The sequence below is a fragment of the Ixodes scapularis genome, unplaced genomic scaffold, assembly GCF_016920785.2.
Source record: "Ixodes scapularis isolate PalLabHiFi unplaced genomic scaffold, ASM1692078v2 PGA_scaffold12__126_contigs__length_90152505, whole genome shotgun sequence".
Taxonomy (NCBI): Eukaryota; Metazoa; Arthropoda; class Arachnida; order Ixodida; family Ixodidae; genus Ixodes; species Ixodes scapularis.
The window spans coordinates 2480757-2508461 of record NW_024609838.1 but is presented as its reverse complement, the minus strand read 5'-3'; the positions used below and the strand labels follow the sequence as shown (position 1 = coordinate 2508461).

At 47.1% G+C, this 27705-nt stretch overlaps 1 protein-coding gene across 4 annotated transcripts in view; it reads left to right on the top strand.

Moving 5' to 3' along the window:
* The window catches only part of LOC8032579, a 196692-nt gene that overhangs the window by 73247 nt on the left and 95740 nt on the right, over positions 1-27705 (top strand). The window lies entirely within an intron of this gene.

Here is a 27705-nt window from a genome sequence, read left to right as displayed (position 1 = left end):
AAAACCAAGCTTAGTCTCGATATGCAATTAACAAAAAAAAATTGTCGATTTTCTTTTTAATTAACGATGATAAGCGGTGTAAAAGGGCGTAGGATAATTTAATTATCCACGTTTTTAGATCGCTAGTTTTTCGCCAGTATACGGCGAGCGGTGGCTTTGGTGCACTCCCGCGTTTTCCACGTACTTCCAGTGGTCCTGAAATTGACCGATTTAGTGGATTTCGACGACGCTCAGCAAGTTTATAATTTTTGCTATATGTTTTGTTTCACAAGTTAGAAAGTTAAAAAGTAAATTTTAGTTTATTATCTCACCTGCACAAACATCATTCGTGTAATCTACCTATCACCATTTTTTTTTCTTTTGTAATAAATCTTTTGGAAACACGCACGCACACGCACACGCACACACACACACACACACGCACACGCACACGCACACACGCACACGCACACGCACACACACGCACTCGGCATATAGCACGGTTTCGTATTTTTTTCTTGACGGACTGGTCTTTATGATGTCGCGCTTCGCTCGATCGATGGCTGATTCTGTGCGCGAAAACGAGTGAAATAAAACGAGAGAAAAAGAGCCGACGGAAATGGCAGGATTATTAGACGTGCACCTTAGCGTGGAATGGATTTCTATTTTCCTGGTCTTTGTGCAGGACTGGAACGCGCTTAGGCAATTAATGGAGTTATTCCCTCGCGGTATTTTTTTTCTGGGGGGGGGGGGGGGGGGGGGGGCGGGGGGTTTCGTCGCAACCTTGAACTAGTGAAACGTTCACCGAGAGAGAAAAAAAAAATCAATCAAAGGTTCGCGGTTTTTTGTTTTCTTTCTTTCTTGGAGTTGTTGATTGCTAAGGGTCGGCGTTTGAGAAACTGCTAAAAGGGTTGTCTAAACAGAACTCGGAAGATGCCGTGCTCGGTATTTGCTGTCCCGGAAGCGGAGGTTTGCGTCTCGTTCCGGTCCGCTTTAAAACTCTTTTTTTTTTTTTTTCTCGCTTGCTGACAGAGAGACGGTTGGAGTGTGCTCGTCGCGTAGGTCCGGACAGTCGCTCACACGCTCTGCTGGCTGTCGTCGAGGCCTACGCGCTGTTGTTGTCGTCAGTCCCCTCAGCCTACCGAAAACCAAGATAAGGGAGCGCAGACAACCGAGGGACAGCGAGGAGGAAAGCCGCGCCGTTTGTGTGGTTCATATCTCCTCACTGAAAATCTAGGCGCGCGCCCAGCGTTCACTTTTCTTTTAAAACAGCAACAACAACAATGTGAACGCTCTTTTTTTTAAGGGCGAAGCTCCTTAGGGGCTAGCCATGTCCGTATGTCCGTCCGCCGTCGGGTGCACGTGCTCCTGCTCGTGAGCTCACGCGCTCACGAGCACGTGCTCCCGTGCTTGTGTAGGGCAAAACAAAACCGCATCTCCACGTGGTGAATGATGTTGATTGGGGCGAAGCTCTGGAGGGCTATGTTGCGCTTTTTGCACTCCCAGGAGACGAGAAGGAAGTGACGTCAATAACGCAGCAAATGCAGATTGGATATTGTTTTTGTTTTCTTCTCTCAACATCCAATTTGCGTTTGCTCTAGTCGTTGACGTCACTTCCTTTTTCCAAGTCTCCTGGGAGTGCAAAAAGCGCAACATAGCACCCCTGGTGGTGCTTGTCTGCGTAGACGCCGAGCCGCAGCATGCCGAGCCTTTCGTTCGTTTTGATCCATGTCAGAAAGAGAATGTGTGGTATGGAACGTGGTTATATACGCATTTGAGCATTGGACCGCAGCGTGACATGGATGAAAACGAACGAAAGGCTCGGCATGCTGCGGCTCAGCGTCTACGCAGACAAGCAGCACCAGAGCTTCGCCCCAATCAACATGATTCACCACATGGAGATGCGGTGATTTTTTGTCGTGCGTGGCATGTGTTGTGTCCTGTGTGGATAGCGCCCTTTACAATAACAAATTTCTGAGAAAAGAAAGAAAAAAAAAAGTGTTTGTAAGTAGCATTGGCATCATGCCTTGCTCGAGGGGGAGAGTGTGGGATAGTGTGTTTCATTCCTAATCTTTAACGGAAAGGAGATAACGTTGCTTTTTGTGCGTTTTGGATACTAATATGTATCGGCAAGCGGATAAAATTTCTCTCGTGCGTCTCGGAATGGAAGCTCTATCAAGCGTCATCCGTCCATTCCCACGTGAAAAAGCAGTAGTTGAAGGAAAAAAAAAAAGCACAAAACTGTGCCAACTTTTTGTGTCTTCTCTTTCTTTTTTTTTTTTTATTGTTTTTTATACTTTTACTTTTCGCGAGTGTCTGTGGGAACAATACGATGATATCCGTTCTACGCTTTCTCTCGCGTTTCCGAAGAGAGGAGGAGCGGCCGTGCGCAGGTTTAATCGGCGCTCAAGCTCAGGCACTCTCTTATTCGTGCGCGAAAGCACGTGGAATTGCGAGCCTGTGGTTAAAGTTACGTTCATGGACACGCTGCAGGTGCTTGCAGGCGCGAAGCACTGGCCGGCAACGCATGGTCTACCCGTTGCTCGGTCGGGCGTCGACCACGTTGTTCGTCGCTTTCGTAGCTTCCGTACAGTGAGTGGTCCACGACGACAAAGCCACACGCTCTCGCAGCAGTTCGGGGCCGCAGCACGGTGTAAGCTACGCTTGCCTCGACAAACGGGGCAGAAAGTATAGTTGCGGTCGAAGTTGCATGCGAGGTTCTGGAACCAATAAAATCAAGCAGCGCGAAAAAGAAGAATATTTAGGCTAGGTGGCGCAAGTTACCGCCCATTACGAAGGGTATAGCCATTAACCTCCATCCATCCGTGCTATATTACGGCGTTCGTCTCGTCTTTCCTTGCAGGTGTTATCCCCATACTGAAACCGATCAAGCTCAGCAAATGTTCTATAACCTTGCGCCTCTTTTTTCCCTTCTTCTTTTTTTGTAGATGTGTTTGATGTTGTATTTAGCCTTCGAGCGCGCTCCGACCTGCGGTGATTCCTGACTCAAAGTAGAGGGCCGCGAAGCTCCGCGGTATGTGTGTCCTTGGCCTCGGCGACCGATGAAAACGTTGTCCGGGCCCGGTAAACGGTGCCCCCCCCCCCCCTCCCCCTCTCTCTCTCTCTCTGTGCTTTCTTTTTTTTTTTTTTTTTCCGATTGGCTTCGCACCGTGCCAAGCCGTGCGCGGAAGATTTGGCGACGCAACAGGCGGTTATATGAATTGATTTCGCGGTCTCAAGTAATCGATGGTGCATGGAGTTTGACTCTGACTGGAGTGTTTTTGCAGGGACCTCAAAAGTAATCCCTCGATTTCCGCCCGTTGCCGTCGTAGAAGCGTCACGATGTTGCGAAGAGGCGGATGTGACCGACGCCTGGCCCGCTTTAGATCGTTCTGCAGGCAAGCAGAGAGTCGACAAAGACCGACGCGAGATGGACGGGACGTCCCGACGACGGCGACCCTCGCGTCCGCCCGCCTTTCGTCGCCGGCATTTTCTCGACCAACCGCCGGGATCGCGACATCCGGCAGCGTGACACAGCGAGCCTATGCGGCGAGCAAGTTGGTTCAGTCCGTTTCATGCGCGAGAGTTACGCTGACGTCAGGATGACGCCGAGCTCTGATTGGCTTTGGTTGAAAGGATAGTGGGGAGACCTCGATGCTAGATGCCTCAAAGTCTACCTACAACTTTTTTTTTCTCGATGAGCCAATAAGAGTTCGGCGTTCTGACATCATGGCAACCCGCGCGCAAGAAACAGACGAACTGGCAGTCTGCGCGGATTGAAGAGAGGGCCCAACTCGAATCAGGGGGGGGGGAGAGATTGAGAGAGAGAGAGAGAGAGAGAGACGTTGTGATAGAGGTTGGGGGGAAAGAGAGAGCCAATAGTGTATGCGCACTGGGCGCTTTGTCACTCGTTTGCAATTTAATGGTAGACGCCTCCTGCACTGATTGGTTTTAACGCAAGTGCGCATGCGCTGCGTTGTCACGTGGCGAGGAGGAAAGCGGGTGGAAGGGGACAAAATAGGCTTAGAAGGGCGGGAGGAATCATGCTTGTCTTAAACTTAGGCTAGGTGGCGCAAGCTACCGCCCGTTATAAAGGGTGGGGCCATTAACATCCATCCATCCATCCATCCATCCAGGGCGGTCAACACTGTCGACACCTCCTCGCAGCGCGTAGTCCTAGCGTGGTCCGTGAACCTCGTGAGACCGATCGAGAAGTATGGAGCTCTCTCTTTGTATAATACTGGCTATCTCTCTAGCACGACGTCTACGCCGGTTCCTGTGACGGGGTGATATACTTCGTTTCAGCTTCGGTCCGAGCGCGGCCGATGTTATGAGCCGAAGGGCCAATCCAACAGCCAAAGAGGCACAACGTCATGGCGTTGTGCTTCTTTCGCTGCAGTTGATAGGACCAGCCGGTATTCGCCCTCTCTCTCTGTGCACTTGTCCTCCGCCGGCAGGTCAAGAGTAGGGAGTACGCCATGACGTCCCTATTAGAAAAGTTGTTGAAAGGCTTTCAGACATTTCAAGGCATTGTAAAGGGGACTTTAGACATTTCAGGAGAGCCTCTGACGGGGCCAACGAACCCACCAGGAAATATCGGCGCCCCCTTCAAACATCTCAGAAATTCCTTAAGTCCCCTTCACACCCTTTAAAAAATCTTTAAGTCCCATCAGAACGATTTTAAATAGGGGTTGATCTTTTTACGGTACTTGATTGGCCCTTCGGCCCATAACGTCGGCCGCGCTCTGACCAAAGATCTTCGGGCAGCTACCACTACGTCACACTCCTCTCACGCGTCCTTCGTCTAATTTTTGTGCTTTTTTTTTGGTTGCTCTTCGGGACCATTTTCGATACATGAGTGGGTTAGGACGGTGTAAACCTTGGGTAAACCGATACCGGGTACAGTCGGCGACAGGTCTTGAGCTGAAGGTGCAAGCTCCTCCCACCTCTCTCCACTTTAACAGAGGGAACGCTGGAGAGGAGTTGACATCCCTCTCCAGCGTTCTCTCTGCTAAAGTGGAAAGAGGTGGGAGGAGCTTCCGCTTTACACTACGCCATTGTTAGGGGAGGCTCGAAGTCAACCCTCCGAGGGAGGGTAAAGGGGGCCCGGTCAGGATGGTGACGACCGATGATGGTGTCCGCCCGATGCAAGTCGAATAAGAAAAAAAAATAATAAAAAAAACTAAACTTAAAGTTGTTCGATCCCTCTGGACACATTACGACGTTGGTAGGTTTATAATGGCCAGTGTGGCCACGTTTATTTTAAAACAAAACGACAAGTCAACGGTAATATACAAAACTTCCAAAATTAAAACCCCATACTTTAGTCCCCCGTCTCAAGAGTCGAATTCCCCCGAAAATCCTCTCGGCAGCCCTTTTCTAGCCTCGTAGAGGCCTCCTTTCCCTCCAGAGATATACCAATCACTTCAAATTTCACTACTCCCACGTGGTACACTGTCGCCCAATGGTCGGCGAGCTGTCAGCCTGACGCTCCAACCGCTAAATCCAAATTCCGTGTAGAGTCGGTCTCTGCAATTTTCTCAGGCTAGCTGGCGCCAACAGCTAAAGTATTACATCGCGCAAAAAGCGACAATTTTACACTAAGGGCAAAACCTTCTATATACAGGCACACTCGGTTGAAAGCCGCAAGCAGCTCCGAACACGTGTTCTCCCCGCACCGCCTCTGGAAACCCGAGACGTTTCTTAAAGGGGTACTCCACCGATTTTTTGAGCTACCTTAACTAACTATATTTTCTGATTCCCCGGCCTTTAGCCTTTCCGGTATGCTATTCAGCATCGCGAAATTCATAATAGGTATTGTGAAATCGGAAAATGAAAATGGTGTAAAAACCAATATTCAAATATTCGCGCAATTTTCAGTGCCGTGACGTCAGTGGCAGGCAGGCTGGCCAGTCGAGCAAGTAGTCTAAAAATAGAATATGCCAATCATTTGTTCCGTGCTGGAGCGCGGATACGGGAGCGAGCTTCCAAAGCACTCTTTTGACACCAAGAAACTGCTTCAAATCCGTTGGGAACAACTTCTGTAGTCCAAAAAGTTAACCCCTGCCTTCCACTGATGTCACTTTGTTGTTGTTGCCAGTAGAGACTTTCACTTTGAAAAACATGGTGAAGACCAAAACTGTAAATTCAATAACTTCGCGAAAAAACAATATTTTGACCTAATATTTGGGATACTATTTTAGCAATGTTTGTTGGTTAGTTTAGCAAAATTTCAAGCAAATCGGAGACAATGAAAAAACCGGTGGAGTACCCCTTTAACGACCGGGGTCCGACTCTTCCCCACCGAGCCCCGCGGCTGCTCGAAGCCGCCCGCGCGTGGGGGCGGAAAACGCCCCAAAAATGCAGACACAAACATAGGCAGATAAAAAAAAAAAAACAATGCCTACACAACTGTAGAAAGATAGACTTTTCTAAAACAAATCTTACTTGTTTCTAACAAAATCCTTCGTTACTTAACACTCGAGGAATTGGCTGGCTATATACAAAGCGGTAGACGCTAGCGTTGCCGCTTCCTGACGTCTCCTTCGTTGTGATACGCTGTAAGACGCGCGCTAATAAAACGACAAAAAAAAAATGCGTTTTTTTTTTTTTTTTTTAGGTGGTATTGGGTGAACGTACCAGTCGGATTGATGCGGTTGTGCTTCTATCCGTATCGTCCCCCCCCCCCCCCCCCCCCCTCTCTTCTCTCTCCGGATATTATTTGTTTGCGTATACGTAGGAAGGGGGGTGATTTGTTGGTAATTGCAGGCCGGGCACGAAGGACGAAACCATCCATCCAGGAAGCGATTGAGGAGAAGGGGCGAGCGCTTTGTTTTTATCGGCTGACCTCGAGACAGCGCTGGAAATCGTATCCGGAGGAATATCTAATACCAACTGTGTAGACTTCAATATTTCCCTTCCCCGATTTGTCCCTCTCCTAGACGTTTTGCGCGAATTTCCATAGGCGTGTAGCTCTCTAATAGCTCCCAAGTTTGGGGCGGCGCCACCGGCGAGAAACAAAAATAAAATATTTCTTGGTTGCATTTCGGTCGTGAGGCGTTGTTTGCCGATGATAAGCCGGCAGAATTTCATTGGTGGATGTAATTTCGTAAACAAAGATAGCAGAAATAGAAACGAAACGAAACAAAACATATTCTTATCATTTTGTTAAGACACCGTAAGCGTGAGCGACAGTTTTCCTTTACTTCATGGTTCTTCCGAGGCTCTGATTACCATGCGTACACAGATGCTGACTTGTAGACGAACGTGGCTCCTGCACGATAAACGCCTGCAGTGCAGGTTTGTGCGTGCTTCGTCGGAGCTTCCAGTATGAAGGCTCCATGCAAGCATCAGATGGTCACGCCTTACCTAAAACCCCTTCATGTTTCAAAGGTAGCGCAAGGTGGCGTCGATGCACGAGGCACGTGCAACGTCCAGCCCTTGGGAAGATCATGGCGGCACAGCGCAGCACTGAGCTAGATTTCGGACGCCATGTTCTTCTCAGAAGTGGCGCGCGGCGCGTGTCTCGAGCATTTTCACAACAACGAATGGCGCCACTTTTCCCAGGGTGGAGGGGCTGAGAACCACTCAATGAGCTACGCTTAGAGTATCGGCACTCCGTTCCCCGACATTGTTGTGGGCGCCGCCATTTTGGCTCGTATGCAGAGCAGACGCAACTGCTGATCGTCGTGATTCAAAAATGCGACTTCCTCAGCATAAGATTCGGTGTTTGGAAGGTCATGTAATATCGCCTTGCTCTGTCGTGAACTGTTTAAACATTTGTGGAGGGCGGAAAAGCGTTCCCCGTGATTTCAGATAACTGGCAACCATGATTTTAAGACAATATGGCCAAATGTCTTTGCTCTGAAGCGTAGCTTAGTGGCACTAGACGGGCTTCAGCCTTGCGGACGCGCTCACGCCCTCTAGCGGAGAGAAACGACCCTATTATAGAACGTGAAACCCGGGCACCACTTCGTGGACAGCAATGCCGTAGTGCCGAGTTTTCAACGCCATTTGAAACGGTAGAAGCAGCAAACTGTGTACAGACCTAAAATTATTTTTGCTGTCTTTAACGGCCATGCATGCAAAAGGGAGCCACGCATATTTCCTCCCAACGAGAACATAATTAATATGTTGCCGGCGGTGACCCTGGCAAGAGCCTGTTTGCTTTCGCGATCTTCTCTGTCTCGGTGCGGGTTGCCTGACCAAATGATGCCACTCTCGCGGTCGATTCTGCCCTTGGGAACGACCTTCGTCAAAATGTTCCGACCGATATACCAAGCGCGTGTTCGCGCTGAGCCCAAGCCGGCATTGGCCTCCCCTTACAAGGATTCTTATCCGCTTTCTACGGAATTTTTATAGAAGATAGTGTGTAGAGGCTTTTGATATTCTAAAGAAAATGCATCCACTTTTCTATCCACTGTCTATATCCTTTTGATCGCCTTTCCTTTAGACTTTCTATAGAACTTAGTCTGTAGAAATTGGATAGCAATTTGATAGAAAGCAGACAGGGATTCTAACAATATATGTCCTCTTTTCAAAGACAATTGGCCAGTTTTTCGCAAAATAATACATCATATTCGTTTTCGATGAAGCTCAGCAAGTTTTTAATTGAAACCATACCTGTATTTTCACTTATTAAGTGAGTTAAGAAGGTTTAGCTATTTATCGGACTTATTGTGAAGATGAGCGGCCTGTATAATGTCCCAGTGGCCGTATAACTCACTTTCACAAACCAAATTATTATACCTTTTGCAATCTGGTTTGTTTGTAATACATCTGTTCGAATCAAAATAAAACACCCTGTACATCCCATACTTGAAAGGCAATCATTTGAACGAGGACCACACCGGTAGATAAAAATATTACAAGTATGTTACTTTTTTCTCGTCAATAATTTATACGAAATGTGGTTTCTAAAGGTTGGAGAAGTGTTGCAAGAAAGAACACTTATTTGACACAGTCGTAAAAAGCAATCTTCGCAAGGAGGTTCCAAGTAGGTGTGATGTCGCTTCTCCCCATTTCATCTTATTATTCCATCTCATCCTTACAAATATGGTGACCAAAAGTCTACCGAGACGTGGCGATAGAAATTCTATGGCATTTCTATCATAGGTACTTCAATAGACTCGGCTCGAAAGAACGTCTATAGAAAATTGTGGGATACGACGTCACTGGATAGGAAGTTGAAAGGGTCCTTAAAATGTGGATAGGTTTTTTATATACTGCCTGAAATAGTTGTTTCTAAGGGATCACTATCTGATGATGATGTAAATAAAATTGATTGATTGATTGGGTTGACTGCGTCCGGTTTGTGCACGCTATTGCTCGTTTCCGTACAATAATGAAGTGGGCGCAGACCACCATTACATTCGTTGTGATCGTCGCTTGCTGCTGACGACTCTCGTGCCTCTAACCGCTTACACTGCGACTCGACAAGAGAGGAAGTTTTTGCGTCATGTAATGTAAGGTAAGGCTTGCTTGTTAAACGTAAAAAAAAAAAAAAAAAGAATTGTATCAGCGGCGATTGTTTGTATATCGTCATATGGACGCTTCTGTTCCACAGACAAATTGTCCATATAGTGTAAGTCGTTCATAATGACGAATCAGGCTCAGAACACACGCTTCAACAAGCGTAGAGGGGAGTTCCTCCATCCCGTCTACTCCAACCCATGCAGTGGGAGAATAGGGAAAGGAGAAACTCATATCCGGACCCTCTTTTGCGGGTCCCAATCGTCCCTTTGTGCCCCCGTGGCCCTCGCCGTTTTGCCAATTAAGTTACGGTGAAACGAAGTATGGGAGGAATTAGCTTTGTCGGTCCAGACTTTCTCTTGTTCCCCAAACAGTGACGAGGTTCAAGGCGCGTTCACACTCTTGCAACCGAGTACGACCGAGAAAGACTTCTTGAGACCGGATGCGCTGAGCGGAGCTGGTCCTAAGAGATCGCAAGAGGCTTAAAAACCGGTTTGGTCTCTCTGGGTCGTACTCGGTTGCAAGAGTGTGAACGGGCCTTCACAGTGAAGTCACCTAGCTGCTTTAGGGTTCACTCTTTTTTGTTCCCGGTTGGAGGTCGTGTACGATTTCAAGCAACGATAGACTGCAAGCGGTAATTATCAAATTTACCTAAAAAAAAAAAAAAGACAAACCAAAAGCATTGTTTCATGCGCCGCTCTTATTCCAAGACTGGCAACGAACGTCCGGGATCACACTGTGACCTCTTGGTTTCACTAATATCTCAAAAAACTTGTCGGGCTTTTTTTTTCTTTTTTTTTTGTGTGTGTGTGTGTGCTTAAATTGGGGTACTTCGTTCATAATAACGAGACAGAAATGCCTCATATTTACCGAATTCGTTTCCAAAATAGTTGTCCATTGTCCGGACCGCGGGTTTCCGTATTAGCGGGGCAATATTGACGGCGAAAGATCGGTCGCCGGAAATTTCGTTCATCTTAAGGAGACGCGACTGTATTGTGGAGCGAATATGTTCGTTGGAAAGCGGACGAGTAAGATGGCCTCGCACTCATTGCGTGTGTGTGACGTGTATAGACCGACACGCTGTTTACAGACACAAACCCGCGTTTGCCCTCACCAGGTGTGGACGCTGCGCCTGCGCAGATACCGAATTCGCGTGAAGGGAAGCGTCTGCGCATGTTCCGTCGACAGCGCCACCGCAGCTGCGTGACGTCAGGGCCACCGACGATACCTGCACACACAGCGAAAAAGTACACCCCTGGACGTGTAAACCGTTGTCCCAGGGCGGACTCCCCAAATGGTGTTCGTTTTACACGCGAGGCTCGGTGTATTTCGTTTGCACCCGAGGTCTCGTGTAAAATGAACATCTTTGAACGTGTACTTCGTTCTGCGATCACACGTCTAGGGGTGTTTTTTTACAATGGCGGCCGTTCGACGCAAGACGGGTTCTACGAGCGAGGACCAGCGCTTTACACGGCTTTTCGCCTCAGCGAAAGCGTAGTTTGCACGTGTTCGTTCGTAATCGTCCATACGTGCTGAACTACCGCAAGCATTCACCCCCAAGCGCCGACGCCGTATCCATTACGGCGATTACGCGACAGTGGGAGCGACCATCGACTGCATCCAGCAGCGTGCTTCCCCATCGAGCAGGTCTCGTTCGCGTGGCGGTTCAGCCGATCGCTGAGGCCTCAAGCCGGTTGCATTGTCACCGACGCCGGGTAATTTCCACAGCAGTTATCTTTTCGCGACCACAGACATGAACTTTATTGAAAAAGCCCGTTTGCCGCAAGCGACGACGAATAGCTCCGACACCGACCCTACCCGACCGGCGTTACCGACGTCCCGCTCAGCTCTTTACCGCGAGCAAAGTTGTACGCGACGTTTCGACGTATCCACTCATATCTCGTGTGTACGCAAATTTTGCGGCTTTCCGGGTACGAATCGGCTACCGAAACGGCCAGCGAACGAAGACGAACTGAACGCCGGCGCTATGCGCCATTTAAACACGCGGTTACTTTTCTACTAGACTGTAGCTATGTGGTGCAGATGTGGTGTGGTTCCTTACACATAAATGGACTATGTACAAACAAAGCTAAAATAAAATTGGGCGGCTGCTAGCGCCACCTAGTGAGTATGCGGAAAACTACAAAAATGAAGGACATTTTGGCATTTGAGGAAGTGACACGCTCGAACACGGACGGCAGCATACCAACACATACATCACAGGACATACCACAAGATCAACATACAAGCATCTACATACACAAACAACGAACAGAGACACTGACAACCCGACACTCCTACTCGATTACGAGAGAAACCCACTCGGTATATATAGCAGACTTTTTGTTTCAAACGAAGGTCCGGTGACCCCCCCTGTATTTTACATGAACGTAACGATATTACACAATTATTACTTATATATTACGGCGACATAAATACAATTTGGGAAGGTACACATTTCTCTTAGTCTAGATTATAGCTAAAAGACACCCTATATTTTAAAAAAAATGTTTCGAGCTAGCCAAAATGTAGCAAAATCTGGTTTCGTTTTCGGAAGTTCGAGCGCTCAAGGCTGGAATGCGCTAGCGAAGTGTGTGCTTGCTTCTGTCAAACTATAATCCGTTGTATGACGCTCTCAAAGCTGCTGGCTGCAGCCCCCGTCTTGGTTTAGGGTTTGATTTACACGCGCCCCCGTGGAAATGAAATTATGCGCGCTCGAGTCGATATTATTGACAGCGTGAAGTATAAACCGAATGTAAACGATTTTGCGAGCGACGAGAACAGCGACGGCGACCCGCTTCGCTAACGCTCGGTCACTCGCGCGACGACGCAAGCCGCATGAAAGCGGAACGATGTTTTCTAGAAATCCAAAAACCGAGTGACGCGACGAGCGATAGTAAGAAATCTTCGTAATACGTCGCTGACTCGTCGCTGTCGCCGTCGCTCGCTAAATCGCTTTATGCAGTTCAGCCTTTGTGCACGCTAGTGCCGACCTGCATTACCCGCTGAGCCCAAGCAAGCGATAAGGATATTCAAATATGTCACAACAGTGGCGTGCATTCGCTAAGAAAACATATATCTCAAATTCCTGTAGTTTGACGTCGGGATCCGTTACTTGTTCTGCTGTCACCTTGGCGAAACGGTCACTAAAGAGAAACTAGTCAGTTTGTTTTATCAGAAATTATAAAAACCTTATCTAGCCACTGATATATGCACAAAAGCACTCTGGAATTTCATATAAATAGTTTAGAATAAACTGAACACAATCGGTAACTTAATTTTCCAAGCATAATAATAAAAAAAAAATCTTAGAAAACAATGTATTTTTAAGGTGTTTCAAATAAAAAAAATTGAAAAAGGAGCCTTATTTCAGCTGCACTATCACGTAAATACTTTGGGAAAAAATATCTATTGAGAAGTAGGTTTTGCAATCTCTAATTTGCTTCTTTCAACTTTCCAGTTACTTTATGCATACTTGCAGATTGTATCCTGACAAATCTAGACAAAATTGTATAAAAAGTAACAGTCTATATAAAATTTATAGCTTAATTAAATTCACATTTGTTTGATAATGTTCAATCTTAAATATGAGTTTTAAATTTCACATCTATTATTACAAATGATTGAATTACATGCTGCTTGATGCATGCTGTGCCGCCCCCCCCCCCCCCCCCCCCCCCTTTTAAATATATATATCCTGTATATTTGCTGGTTAGTTGTTGTAAACCTCTTAATGTCGTGTTTATTGTTTGTTGTTGTAGGTGTGTGAATGCATATGTTGTACCCCACTCCTACTTGGGCCTTCAATGGCCAGTAGTATCCTCTAAATAAAATTAAAAAAAACAAGTAAGCAGTAAAAATCTGGAAGACAAAAGTAAACACAGAGCCGTGCAAAAAGGCATTCAGTATATGAAACAGATACAGATATGGGCCTCTGGCGGTCCATCGGTTCAGCCTCCACACCGCCTAAAGACGGCAGTGTTGCAATATTACGAACCAGCGCACAGGTAGACAGTTACCAAAAATCCAAACACAAAAAACTCACATCAGCGCTGTGCGAGTGCATATTTTTGTGTATTTGGATTTTGAGTAACTGGTCTACCTGTGCGCTGGTTCGTAATTATGCCGTACCAACTCGCCCAATCTGCCGTATTAATAGTGTTGCAAAATACTTAGATCAACTATAATGCTAATGACTGCAGTGTATAAAAGCAAGCTACTCGTCGGAACGAGCTTGACGGTACGAGAATAAAGAGAATGTTTTCACAGTTAAACTCAGAGTCTGTTGCATCGTCTCTTCCGTCCTCAAGATCGAAAGTGCTACAGATTGGTGACCTGGACATGATGATTGACTCCGAGCACCTGCTATCCAGGGGAATGTTCTTCGTGGCCAAGGGCACGGCAATGGCTCTGCCTTTCGGACGAAAATGCAGTAGGCACATATTCAACTTTCTCAGCCTCCACATCTGCAGCGCCTCCGCAACCACCTCTGCTCTGTCGCATCTAGCACCGGCATCTCCCAGCAATGGGCTGCGACCACCTTGCTTGCCCCACCGGCTTGGCAAGTGAATATTCATCGACATCTTCACACTGTTCACAAGGCATGTTGCTAGCCGACCAGGGTCTCCTCATCGTTGCCATGTCAGGCATTCGCTCTCAGTTCGGTTCCTCATCTTAGGGGATGTTGCATCGGCCCCGCAGTCGGCCGGCATCCCCCTTTCAGTCCGAGGCTGTACACTCCAAACTGATCGAGCCGGACTGAAAGCACGACAGGGTCGATTTCCCCCGTCTGCTGCCTCATTTCCTGACCTCGGCGTCAACTACCATGCACGGCTTCCAAACGCTCTCTTTCCTGCTCTCTAGTATGTCATCCTGCTTGCGGTACATGTCAACAGCAACGACACCTCTCTGGAGCCGCAATCACTTCAACAAAATCGTGCCATTCCTCACAGTGCAGAGCTGAGGGCGATAGCTCTGCGGCAGTCTATCGGTTCAGCCTTGGCATCGCCAAAGATGACAGTGCTACTCATACTCGTCACCACGAGCTCAACGACATGAGAATAAACAGAATGTTTTTATTGCTCGGAGTCGGTCGCAGCATCTTTTCCGTCCACAACATCGTATACTCTATAGGTAGTAAGCAAGAGACACACTTCAGATGAAAAGAACAAATGCTCAGATCACACATGCCGCGGGTGTCCAAAATTATCCATCATGTTGAATATTGTTTTGGTTTTTTTAATTCTAACAGAAGACAAACATCATTATCGCGCAATCAAAATGAATACTTACGAAACACCTAAGTCGCAGTGTAAGTGCTCATCGCTGAGCTGCGGCTGTGGCATATATGGATTTATTTAAAAGTGCACCGATGATAAAACCTTCAGGTTTGGCAACAATACCGAGATTACAACGGTTGTTGTCCATTATAAAATACAAAAGAAATAAAAAATACCGGAAACAATGAAGGTACAAATCTGCACAACAGGCTTCCGAATTCAACTACTTCGTCGTACTGGAGTTTGTTACAGTAATAACAGCTTTGGATGGGCTGTGAGGACAGCATTCACACTGAACTGGGTGCCTTGGTGACTATCACCAGTGTTGAGGAGTTGCCACTCCAGAGTTGGAACGATTCCGCACTTCCACAACCCTGGAATCTAATGCAAATAAAATGGTGGCAGCACTGGAATGGAATGGGAATGAAATTAGTAGTTACATTTTGCCCAGAATAGAGTAGGAATGGAATAGGCTTTGTTCTAATGCAAGCTGCTTAGATGCCGTCAAAGGGGCTTTCGAAACGGCATTATTGCACTTAGGTAACTGACGGTTTGGTTATCTGACTGGTTATGTTCTTTCGAGGATGAAAGTGGCAACCCCAGTGAAGCAACCCAAACTGTAGGGTTGTAGGCTGACAAGGGCAATTTACTCTATCTTAATCCAGGGTAAGGGTTTTGCACCTCGGCGTTCCAAAAACTACCCGTGCCCAGCACTTTTCAATCTGTGTTGTCACGTGACACGACCCACCGGAGTAACTCGGATCTATTTGGGTAAGATTTGGAACACAGCCAAAGTGTCGTTCCTGGTGCTGCGAGATGCAACCATAAGGCTGTTGGGACCATGTGTGATTACAGCACCAGTTGCAGGCCACCAGGCAGGGACAATGTCACACCGCCCGCACTTCGTTAATACACGTGACTCCTCACTTATTATGTATCTCGTAAAAGTGGAGGACATATACGGTTCTTTTGTGGAAAAGATGGGCGACTTAGTTTTCCTCTCTGTTACGAGGCTTTTACACCTGGTGGTGCGATCAATATCTGCAGTGCCCCCATACCAATTGCCACTAGTGCTATGTGCAACCAAAGCTCAACTTAGTAAAATCAATGATTGCGGGTAGGGTTTTGAATTTTGCAGTTGTCTACGCATTTCACAACGCCAGCTTTACGCCGACATTATTTTCCGGTAACTTAGTACTAGCTGTCAAGTGCCATTTTCACAATTGGGAGGGATTGAGAGGAATGGAATGCAGCAGTTCAGCCATTCCAGGAGCGGGAATGGGCCCAGTTTTTCCTTTCCAGGAGTTCAAAGGAATGGAATTAGTATTAGAAAATTCCAATTCTCTGCAATGGAGTTGGGTGGAATGGGGAATCTTTTGTTTGTTTGCACGCCTAGAATGTTTGAGATGACTCGAGAATCTTGTTTGTTCGAGCTCGGAACCTTCTAGATACCTACGGGCTTACAAAAAGAGCTTTGCATGGCTGCTCGAGTCAGTCGTCCTTTTGTCGCTGTCAAAGTATGTGCGGTCTTTGTTACTTTATGTTTCTCGGCACAAGTTCGCTGCATTTAACATTGATCTGAAGTTTTATTAATCAAGTTTGTTTTTGTTCATGACATATTGGTGGATGTGCAGGGTAACGCAGTCTATGCCCATAAAGCGTACCATCTGTGAACACGATAACTCTGAAGACGACGATCGTGAAGGTGACGTCCTTGAAATCATCCGAGGACGACTCCAACTCTGACACCAACGACGACCTCAACTATGGCCTCGGAAGCGACCCGGACAATGAACTTGACGAAGCCCCTGGCTACCACACTTAGACGAAAACATCATGACGACTTCTACGCTGATGATGAAACGGACGACAACTCCAAAGACCAAACCCGGCTACAATGTCAACAACCAACCTGACAACGGCCTCGATGACAAACAGTCTTCAACCGTGGTGACGAGACTGATGACGACACTGATGATGACCCAGGCGAAGACTCAAACAATTTCATGGAAGACGATCCCGACTACGGTTTTGACAGTTATCCAAGGGCAATCCGGACGATGACTTTAAAGGGCAACTCCGGCCAAAACTCGAAATTAAAGAAATTACTGGTATCGCTGTAGTGACACAAAATACGACCCCAGCCAAAATATTACGTCCGTGGGATGCCGCATTCTCAACTAATGCCGATAATAAAAATGTGACCCGCCGCGAGCCGCTGCACCTTAGCGGTCGGCTAGCGGGTTGCCGATCACTAAAGCAACATTGGGCCGTGACGTCAGTATCGTTCTTTTTTTCCTCCAAGCGTTACGCGGAGCGCGCTTCTTTGAGCCGCTACCACCGCTACTTGGACTTGTGATTGTCATGTTTAGCCATTGCTTTTATTTGTAGCCCGTGTAGCTTCGGTATAGCCTTTTGTTTATTTGCTTGTGAGGACTCAAGGACTGGTTTTAGCGAGCAACTCGTAGCGCCCAAGACTGCCCAGCTGTTCCTCGAAGGATGCCGAGTAGAACTTGTAGTGCTGTGGGCTGCTCAAACAACCCGCTGCACAACCCGGAGGTGCTTTTTCACAAGTTTCCAACGTACCAGAAATTGAAGAAGGTGTGGGTAAACGCTGTTCGACGAGTGGACTTTGGCTTTTACGCGCCCAAGGAAAAAAGAATGCAAAAACAGACATGTACAGCCCTAACGCAGCAGCCCGTGCCGGAAAGCCTCAAAGCTTCGTGTCTGTTACTGACCCGCAGCGCGAAAGCGAGAGGGCACCCAGTACTGTACTTCACTGGCAGCGCGTCGTAGAGCAACGCCGCTCCATCCACGGAGCCCCGATGACAATTTAGGCCTAGCGACAGAGTACGGAAGACTGCACACACGGCGACAGCCGCTGAGTACGGTACTGAACGAGTTCACTCGTTTTCCAGTCGCTACCTTTTGGGTATACTAGCGACAAGTACGGCATGGCACACGCACGGCGGCAGCGGCCGCCGAGTACGGCACTGTACGAGTTTACGGGTTTTCCAGTCACTAGCTTTTGGGTATACGCACTAACTCTTCCTACATGTGCTGGATAACTACCACATATACAGAACTAAAATAAAATCAGCTTACCTCCTACCTTTAGACGGCTAGCGCAACAGAAGTAGCTGCTGATCAACCTGCATACTCGTTGAACAAGAACGATCCTGACGTCACGTTCACATAGCGGCTGATTTCTAGTGCTGACAGGGCCTCGAGCGGCTAGTTTCAGTTTTGTTGGCCGTGCCCCAAACAAAACTTTGAGGCGTCCATATCTTTAAAACTACGCACAATAACGAGGAAAAAATTACACCTTGCAATTCAGGGACGCTGACTGCACTAAAAACAGTCATAATCCCAAAATTGAAAGTATGGTCCGGAGTTGCCCTTTAACGACAACCACGACTACAAACTTGACGGCGACCTTGATGATGAACCCGATGACAATACCTACGGCAAGTGTGGTATCTGTCACGAAGACGAACAGGACGACGACGCCTGGTATGTCACTCAACGAACGGAGGAAGTTTGCCAGCTTGGTAGCATTTTGATGCAAGCCAAAACTTCCTGACGATGACTGCTACAATCTTTGTCACCACGACGCCCAGTTTCAGCCTGGCTACCCGCTGTGAATCTAAACACCAATTCATCGTCGCAGGCAAGGAACTGTTGAAGTGGTGCTTCGACCTCAAGGTTATTCGCTACATGAGACCCAAGTTGCAAGTCGTTGGCCAATGGCACATCAACATTGTCACGCTGCCCTCTGCGACCCGTAGGCGATTCACGTCTTCCGACTCAACTGAACTAGGTATGCTCGGTAGGACTGTGAAAATCTGCTATTTACGAGACTGTATTTTGACCTAGTCTTGTTTAAGCTGTTAATTTAATTTTGTGTTGCATAAAGACGGTGAGTCTTTCACAAGAGGGGAGTAATGCCACGTGCAAATAGCCGAGTCAGCAGCGTGATAGACTCACATGCCGCTGACCCCGCCAGCGCATGTCATTCTTTCTATTGTTTGCGTGACTGGAATGATGAGACGACTCTAAATTTTTTTTGTTCGAGCTCAGAAACTTCTAGATACCCACGCGCTTACAAAAGTACCTTCGCTTGGCTGCGTGAGGCAGTTGTCCTTTCGACACCTTCAAAAGTCTTTGTTAATTTATGTTTCTCAGCACAAGTTCGGCGCATTACACACCGATTTTAAGTTTAATAAAGAAGTATGTTCTTATTTGTGACAATATTTAGATGAATTTTGATAATTCAATCTTCTGATATTTCAAACTAAGGTGTGTGGCTTCCAGGGCCCGTTTGCTCAAGCGCTAACCGCGGCTAAAGTTAACCGCAGTACCTAGGAGAGGGATTTTGAAATCACGTGACTGGCTCGGCAGGAATGCAGGGAAACATGGCGGTGCCCCGGTGAGTGAGCTCCGCTCGCTTTGAAACTAATATGTCGTTGTAGCTGCAATATTCGGCGCGTTAGTCAGCAATGAATGGTGCCAGAGGCTTTCGCTTTGCCTTACCTCATTTAAATCGCAAAGCATGAGCATATGACCTCGCCGCATTTTTTAGATAGTCTTTCGATTCTGGCCATTCCTAAGCCTAAATGAATGCGATAAATGTTAGCATGGCAATGTCTTTGGAAAGTGGATTGCCTTTACTCAATCGGCCGGGTATTAATAGCACACAAAAGCAGACAGCGTCCCAATAGACCATATTAGACCTTTCTCTAAATTTCCCAAGCACCGAGGTGCATGCTACAAGTGTGGTTACACGCGTTGCACGTGCTGGCGTCTGAAGTAGTAACTGTTCTAAAGCAAAAAGTCTAAAACAAATTTTGTCTTGCACGTGCGTTGGTCAAATATTTATTATGATTATTTACTTCGAATCTTTTATAAGAGGAAGGCCAGTGCGCGCAGACCGCAGAATTATACTTCCAGCGTTCTTCTCGATGCTTGGGTAATTTAGAAAAAGGTCTATAGGGATGCTGTTTGCTTTTGTGTGCAATCAATACCCGACCGATAGAGTCAAGACAATCGGCTTTCCCAAGATGTTGCTAAGCCGACAATTACCACATTCATTTAGGCTTAGGAATGGCCAGAGTCGAAAGACTATCTAAAAAATGCAGCAAGAGCCTTGCTCATGCTTTGTGATGAAGTGAGGTAAGGCAAAGTGAAAGCCTCCTGCACCATTCGCTGCTGACTAACGCGCCCGGTATTGCAGCTACAACGACATATTAGTTCCAAAGCGTGCGGCGCTCACTCACCGGGGCACCGCCACGCTTCCCCGCATCCCTACCAAGCCAGTCACGTGATTTGAAAATCCCTCTCCTAGGTACTGCGGCTAACTTCAGCCGCGGTTAGTGCTTCGAGCAAACGGGCCCTGGAGTTTGAAATAATGAGAGTCGACTGTAAAACACCATTTTTGCTACCCCAAGTAGCAATTTATTTTAGTGTAATTTCTGGAATCTTTTATTCAGACCGAACACTTCTTTTTCAATAAGCTTGTCGGCATAAAATTTAGACTATTTTTTATAGCCTAAACGTAGCAAGCGTTCAAAACAAATACAACCTAGTGCATCAGATACACAGAAAACACAATATTAGCAAATGCTACTTTTATTGAACACATCTGGAGTTTCTGTTGGATACATACAGCGCTGTGAAGAAGTACACCATTGTTATATGAAAATAAGCTTCCCACCAGTGAAATAAGCTTCCCACCAGTGTTGTAAGTCAGGCACGTTAAAGAGAACCCTGCCCAAGCTTTCATAGACACTCTTACAAAGTTATTTCATCCATACAATAGCGACTTCAAGGTATATGTGTAGAAACTTCCCAAAGTGCAAACATTATGTGAAGAAACTGCATTTCAAAGTTGACGTCCTCGCAACCCCCCCTATCGGTAGCTGCTCTACCGGCAACAATGAAAAGAACTATAGAAAGACCGCTGAGGCCACATAACGTAAGACATGGTGTCCAAGATTCGCCATGGACAGCATTGTTGGTAGTTGGACTTGTTTGTGCTCACTCTTTTACCCAGTCTGTCGATTGACAGCTATTTAGAGTGCATGATAGGAACTATTCGTGCTGTAGACATAAAAACATGTACATGTTGCCCCCCCCCCTTTGAATCTGGCAGGCGAGACCACTCGAAAATGTTTGAGAGTAGCTGTGTAGAACTGACATATTCTAACATTCTGATGACACAATTATTCATATTAAAAGGTATGCTTAACCGAAATTCGAAGCTTGCAAAACAACACTGGGGCGGTAGGCGGGACGCTGCAAAACCCCCAAAACATCACACATAGAGCATTATTTCTAACGGATGGCCGTATTTTTGGAAACATGTGGGATTCAACAAGGCCGACGAGACATGTGATGTCGCGATTCTCATTCCCTCTCCTCTAGGCTTCATCCCCTTAAGCAGGTGAACCGAAGTGGGAATGAGAGAAGCGAGGCAGCTTCCCCTCATTCTAAAGTGTACCAGGAGAAGTATGATGTCACATTTCTTGTTTGATTGTGCCCTTTCCTTTCCAAGAATACGGCCATCCGTTTGAGATATTAATGTATGAGTGATGTTTCGGAGTTTGTAGAGCTCCCATTCAAAGCTTCCGCGGCCTTATTTTATGAAATCAAAATTTTGGTCCAGCATCCTTTTAAACAAGCTTTTTCAAATATTAGCATAATGAACATACAATTGGACAACTTGCTAACTCACAACAGCATCCTCCCGATGATGCCGTATAAAGGTTCTGTCACACGCACCAACCGTGGGGATTGCTGCAAGTCCATCCACCCTCAACTTTTAGTCACCTTTCAGACTGAAGAACTGCTGTATGAGGCCCGTCCAGCCACTGCGCACACAAAGAGAAACACGGGAAATAACACTCAGTGACGAGCAAAGTCTCTGGGCGGAAAGCCCTCCATGACAAATGAGCACTGTTGGGTTACGGCAACGGCGTAACACACAGGTTCTGCTTCTTGGATGCCTTCACCGCTGCGGTGGGTGGTCGTAGCTAGTCGTAGCAGATAGTGTCACGTTTGTTGCTCGTACCAAAACACCAAAGCCGTGTAGTATTCTTGTTGCCGAAGTTCATAAGCCTACGTTCCTGGTCTACACACACTACACAAAGCCAGCCACGAGCAAATCTAGCTAACCCCGTTTCTGCTTCGGCGACAAGCCGCCAGGGCGGTGACACCGCCGCTGAAACTTCTGCCTCGGCTCTTCAAACCAGGGCCCCTCAGTGCACAAGCATGACACTTGCTAGGCTGCTCTGCCTGTACCAAGTGACACGCGCCCGCATGTTCCCTCTCATAATTCTTCTGACTGTACGTGACCCGTATTGTACACGGCCATACTGTGCACATGGCGAAAGTTCCCTTTTGAAAGTGCTCCACGGTCGGCTTACAATGCTGCGAAAACATAGCACATGACCACTATAGGTGACGACACTTGGGACACTTGCCATCCGTCGTTGTGGCGCAAAGTCGCTTTCTCAGTCGTCCTCACAAGGGGCGAGGAAAGGCAAGCACTGCATAAAAAATCAATACATATTATAACACTGGCTGTGGCAAACTAGTTTCAAAGATGATACAGTCATGTCTTCTTAATATGGACACCTCCATACTATAAAAAGATTTTTTTTCTATAATGTAAGGTGTTTATATGAGAAAATTAAATTTAAAACAAAAATTGGATAACAAGCATAACCAAACAAACAGTTTATTCAGCTAAAAGATAATGAGATGTGAGTTTGCTCTATCGCTTTAGAGCCGTTTAACATGTAGCACTACTGTCGTTTACAAGAACAGATACCCAGGCTGTAAAGTAATGATCGGCTGAATAGCAAAAGATGTTGCACTGTATGCACAAGCCGGATGTAATTGACACTTAGCTGCCGGCAGTTAGGATCCTATAATCTTATGATTGCAGACGGGAATTACATCTGGTGCCTACGGCTGGAATAATGTCTCGCTTCGTAACAGAAAAAGCACAAAAAAAACACAGGATGGAGAAACCGGGTGTCACAAATTCAGGCTTCTCTTCATTTTTTTAAATACTTTTATGATCTTTTTTTTGGACCACTTTAAGTGTTGGTACGGTCAAAAAGGGGGAGTGTGGTGCCACTTTTAATCTCAGTTCGTCCCGTCGTAGTTCCTTTCTAAGTCCCCAACGAATTTGCTCGTTTGCGGAATGGGTTTTTGTTAACGGGCGACGTAGATCATCCCAGGTCACAGTTTGTGGCTTTGACCTCGCGGACGGAGGGGTGCGTATGCTGGCTCGCGTATGGTGCCGATTTGACATGCAGGGGCGCCGCCGGGATACAAAGATGTTTACGCTGGCTAGCACGCTTTTTGAAGGCGGCGGCTTTGCTCAGTCTGCCGCCTGTCGTGTTCTATGTATCGGCGATAATTGATGTTTTTGGACTCGTACGGGGGAATGGATGGGCACATATGTTTGGTTGTCTGAAAAATGTAATAGGTTTTGCCATTTGGGTCGTTGCTGTGTAGCTTTGTTTTTCTTGAAAGTTGACTGACCCGAAAGGCGGGGAAACGGGAGGTTGGTCGGTAGACGAGCCTATAAAAGGGGGTTCGGGAACAAAGAAGGTAGTCCAACCCCAGAGCTGGCCGGGTCGCTACTCAATGTGGTTACTCCCTGCAGATGAGTCTTGGAACGTGTAATTTTTGGCTTCTGCCCTGCCTGTCGGACAAGTGTTTGAGTTTGTTGTGCTGAAGCGTGTGTGGCTGTGTGGTGCGCGGTGTCGACCTCATCAAGCCTCTAATTGGACCGCTGGACTTCGAGACGCCGTTCTTCGGCCGACAACTCCAGACTACGGACTGCTCTGGACTCGGCACCTACCGGAAAGCTAAGCCTGGTTTTCTAGGACTTGTCTACTGCATTCTCTGGCTCTGAAGTACGAATTGTTGAATGTTGGGAAGATTTTTACACAGTGCTACTTTCTGTCGCGACTGTTTTGGGGGATTATCCCATGTGTGTAGCGGTAACGTTCGAGCTCCATCTCGGTTTGCTCTCGTTGTTAGTGTCGGGTTTTCGTCACTGTTTTGTTGGCTTATTCCGGTTTTATGAGCGTCGAGTCTTTTTAGTATTAGTTTCTGGCTCGCAGGGCTCCATAGCTTTGAGCTGGAGTGTGGTTTGTGTTGAGTGCTCTATTGCCGTGTACAGCTTAGTTTTTCACTTTATTAAATCTAATCTTTTGTTTGCTTATCCTCCCTGTGTCATCATCTTTCTCTACTGATTATACACCAGGCGTGGAACTAGCGCTAGTCAATGGTCGAACTTAGCTCTCTTGTTCTTTTCCCGTAATTTCTCGTTTATTCTCAGAGTGGATCATTGAATTATTTTTATTAATTTGAACCCCACTCCGTGACACCGAAACAGATGGGAAAGCACCACAACGTATTAAACTCGTCGAACATTAAATGTTCTTGAATTATACCTCACCCATGCTTGCTACGTGATGAAGCCCAAAGGTTAGTTCAATGCCAATCAATATTAAATGTCTTTAGATGGGCACCTGCTGCCCGATCATGGCCTTTATTGCAAAGCACTGTTCACACATTTGCGAGTCCTGCAGTGCCTTGTGGAATGGTGGGCGATACTTGCCGTTCCGCAAGGCACTGCAAGACAGATCAGGCTCAACTTTTGAATGTCGACGTGCTTACGGAATGCTGCAGCAAACCAATCATTCGCCGAGGGAAAAAGAAAGGAAGCTGCATGCCTCCGTGTGCTCATTGCCAGTGTTTTCTGCTCTGCTATGTACCCTGCTCGTGTGCTGTGATTTGCAAGCCAGCGCGGGATATATTTCCTTGATTTGTTTGTCTGTTCAGCTGTGCGAGGTTGTGATTGAAACAACCAAGAAGTATAGACCGCCATTCTTTTCATCAAGCTAAGGCTTCGCTCATCCGAACCGGGGACGATGACTGCTGTTGTTTACACGATTTTCGACAGCTATGTGGAGTGGCTTTGTGTTTAAAATTGCAATCCTAAGTGCAAAAAGAAGTTACCGCAGACTATATTGCTAAAGGTTGATTTCAACTGGCAGGCTCTGGCTACAACCACCTTAATATTCATTCAACATTGTTTGCATTTCTACTTACCCGTGATCGCTTCATTTGCCAAACACGTTAGTGGCCGGTCACCTTACCAATGAAACTAATGTGCTGGTGTCTCCGGCGAAGAATTCCCTCAGGGCTATATGCAATGCACAACCCAGTTTGTAGCCCGTTGTGACTGAAAGCTTTCACACTGGGGAAACGTTGTTGTCACAAACGCAGTCAAAGAATGCGATAGGATTGAGGGAACAGGGGGATTGTCCAAGTTGACTGACTGCATGAGCATATGTTTCTATCGCCACCGTGTTTCCTCTACGCAGGCGACGGAGAAAACGATATAGAGACTCCTCGCGCTTGCCAATGCCAAGTTTCTCTAAAACGTCGAAATACGAGACACCCAGCAGCGAAGTGTCGATATTGCCGGAGAGAGCGGCGGGACAACGATCAGCGCAGGATCGCGGCTTCGCCACTCTTATGCGACAGTGTCTTCGGTTTCCGCTCTCTGCAGCTTCCACCGGGACGATAGCCCAGCCTAATTGTGCTAGCTTTGAGCACCACAGTTCATAGGGTTCACAGCGCCCGAGCGAAAGCTCGCGCAAAAGAACCGGCGAGCAGTCAAGTCGTTTCCAATCGACGGGGTGGCTAAACGCCGGTTGTGTGAATCGGGCTTAACGCCTGAGCCGGCTTGCTCAAAGCAAATCTAACGTTCTTGAATGTCATGTAATAAAAATCTGAGACGTGCTACATTCTATATAAACTTGATAAAAAAAATCAAACACTCACCTTCAGCTGCTACGTCCGCCGTACCGCTTCAAGGCAGAAGCAACATGGCGCTCGACGTTTTGGGGTGTTGGGCTGGGGTGTTTTCAGTGTTGCTTACACGCCTAGTCGTGTAAACCGAAACCGAAACACCAATTTTTACTACCCCAAGTAATTTTTTGACGATTTATCACTAGCAGAGCGTGTAAAAATATGCTAACGAGTGAAAATGGGGTGTAAACAGGCGAAATATTACATTTTCGCTAACAGTGTGGAGCGCGTCTCAGAATGGTCTGTTTTGCGTCCCGTTCCGCCCATGGGTCGAAAATGGCCTCAAAAGTGGCAACGTATGACGCCACAAAAGCCGGAATGTCATGCTGTCGGATGTCGTGATTCTAACAGTTAAACGTAGAAGTTAAAAAAAAGAAAAGTGGAAAAGAAAGACACGATAGAGAGCGAGTGTCGCTGTCGTCGCGGCGCCCCAATTCGTGGCTGCCGAAACTTCTGTGGGTTGTCAAACGCAGCTGACCAATCACAGCAGACGGCGTTGTCCCGGTCCCTTGGCCTGGAGAATGACCCGCAGAGCATAACAGGCGAGAGCCACACCCACGACGACTGTTGTGTCGTTGTGACACCGCCAGGATCGCTGCCGGCGACAGCATGACGTCATAAGGCGCAAACGGAGGGACCGCTTGTTGGGACGCGCTAAACGCACCAATAGAAGACGCTTCCCAGGCTCTGTATGGTGCAACTAACTGTAGCCAAACGTTTGTCGAACTCGGCGTTAGAAGCTGGAAAAAAGCCGAGCCTGATCGGCAGGTTCGCGACATAGACTGCAGTTTTTCGTCCGAGGAAAAATTTGGAATCGCGCGCGCTCTTCTCGTTTTCGGCGCGGCCGATTTCGTCCGGTCCGGTTGACCGACAGGGGAGTCGTCTGATAGAACTTTCAAGGGGAACGTGGTAGGCAGCATTCCTCGGAGGTCTTCGAACGCCGCTGGCGCGATAGTAAAATAGTCTCCGCTGCCCGGAGAGGTCATTTGCGTGGCCTAGGGCAACGCGCTCTTGGCGTTGACTGTGCTACAACAACATTTTGTTTCCGTCTCTTTTGTGAGTGTGTGTGTGTGAGTGCGTGTTGTCGGCGTGGGGTACCGTAAAGGACGGCATCACATACATTTCTCTCTTGTGTTTTGAACGTATAGCTTGGGTTGCGAATGACACTCATTGTAATTGGCGACAGCGGTTTAGAGTGTGACGACTTGAGCAAGAACGGATAACATGTATAGTGGCGGGTTGATGCGTGGCTCTACGATCGTTTATTTACGTTGAAACGACCTCGACCAAGAAATTCAATGGTCTTATTTTTTTTTAAATTTTATTTCCATCTTGTTGCGAGCTGAAAAGTGCCGCCTGACGCACCACGAACGTCGGGTGGAATTAGTGCAACATGTGGATACGCGGTGTTCACAATACGTGTCGCTACGGTGTCCATATCGTGTGTGGATACATTTATTTAGTTATCTCAATATTCTCAAAGCCCGAATGCGTTTCAGGAGGGACAAAAACAAACAAACATATCAACGAGCCTAGTAGAAAAAGAAATGCAGCAAGATGAGCGGTCAAGCATGAAGAAAAATGATTGGTTATGCTGCTCACATTAAGTGTGGTTACGTATAGTGTCACCTCACCTGTGGATATGTAGTACAGAATTCAGTTATGCAGTACCAGTCTACGTTAGGTGTGGATTGGCAGTATTCACATTACACGTGGATGAGTAGTGTCCACCTGACCTGTAGACATGTAGTACATGCTTTAATTATATACTTCTCGACTACATTACATGAGAATGTCTAATGTTCACGCTACGTGTCGATGTGTAGCGTCCGCATTAAGTGTGGAAATGTAGTGTCCTATTCCCCATCGATATGTAGTGTCCACATCACGCGTGGATGCATGGTGTTTACATTAGGTGTGGGTACGTAGCGTCCATATTACCTGCGGTAACGTAGCGCCAACATTACGCGTGCACACGGGGTGTTCACGTTATGTGCGAGTACATGCTGTCTTCATTACGTGTGGACACACGGTGTCCACAGTGCGTGTGGCCACGCAGCGTCCACAATACCAGTGG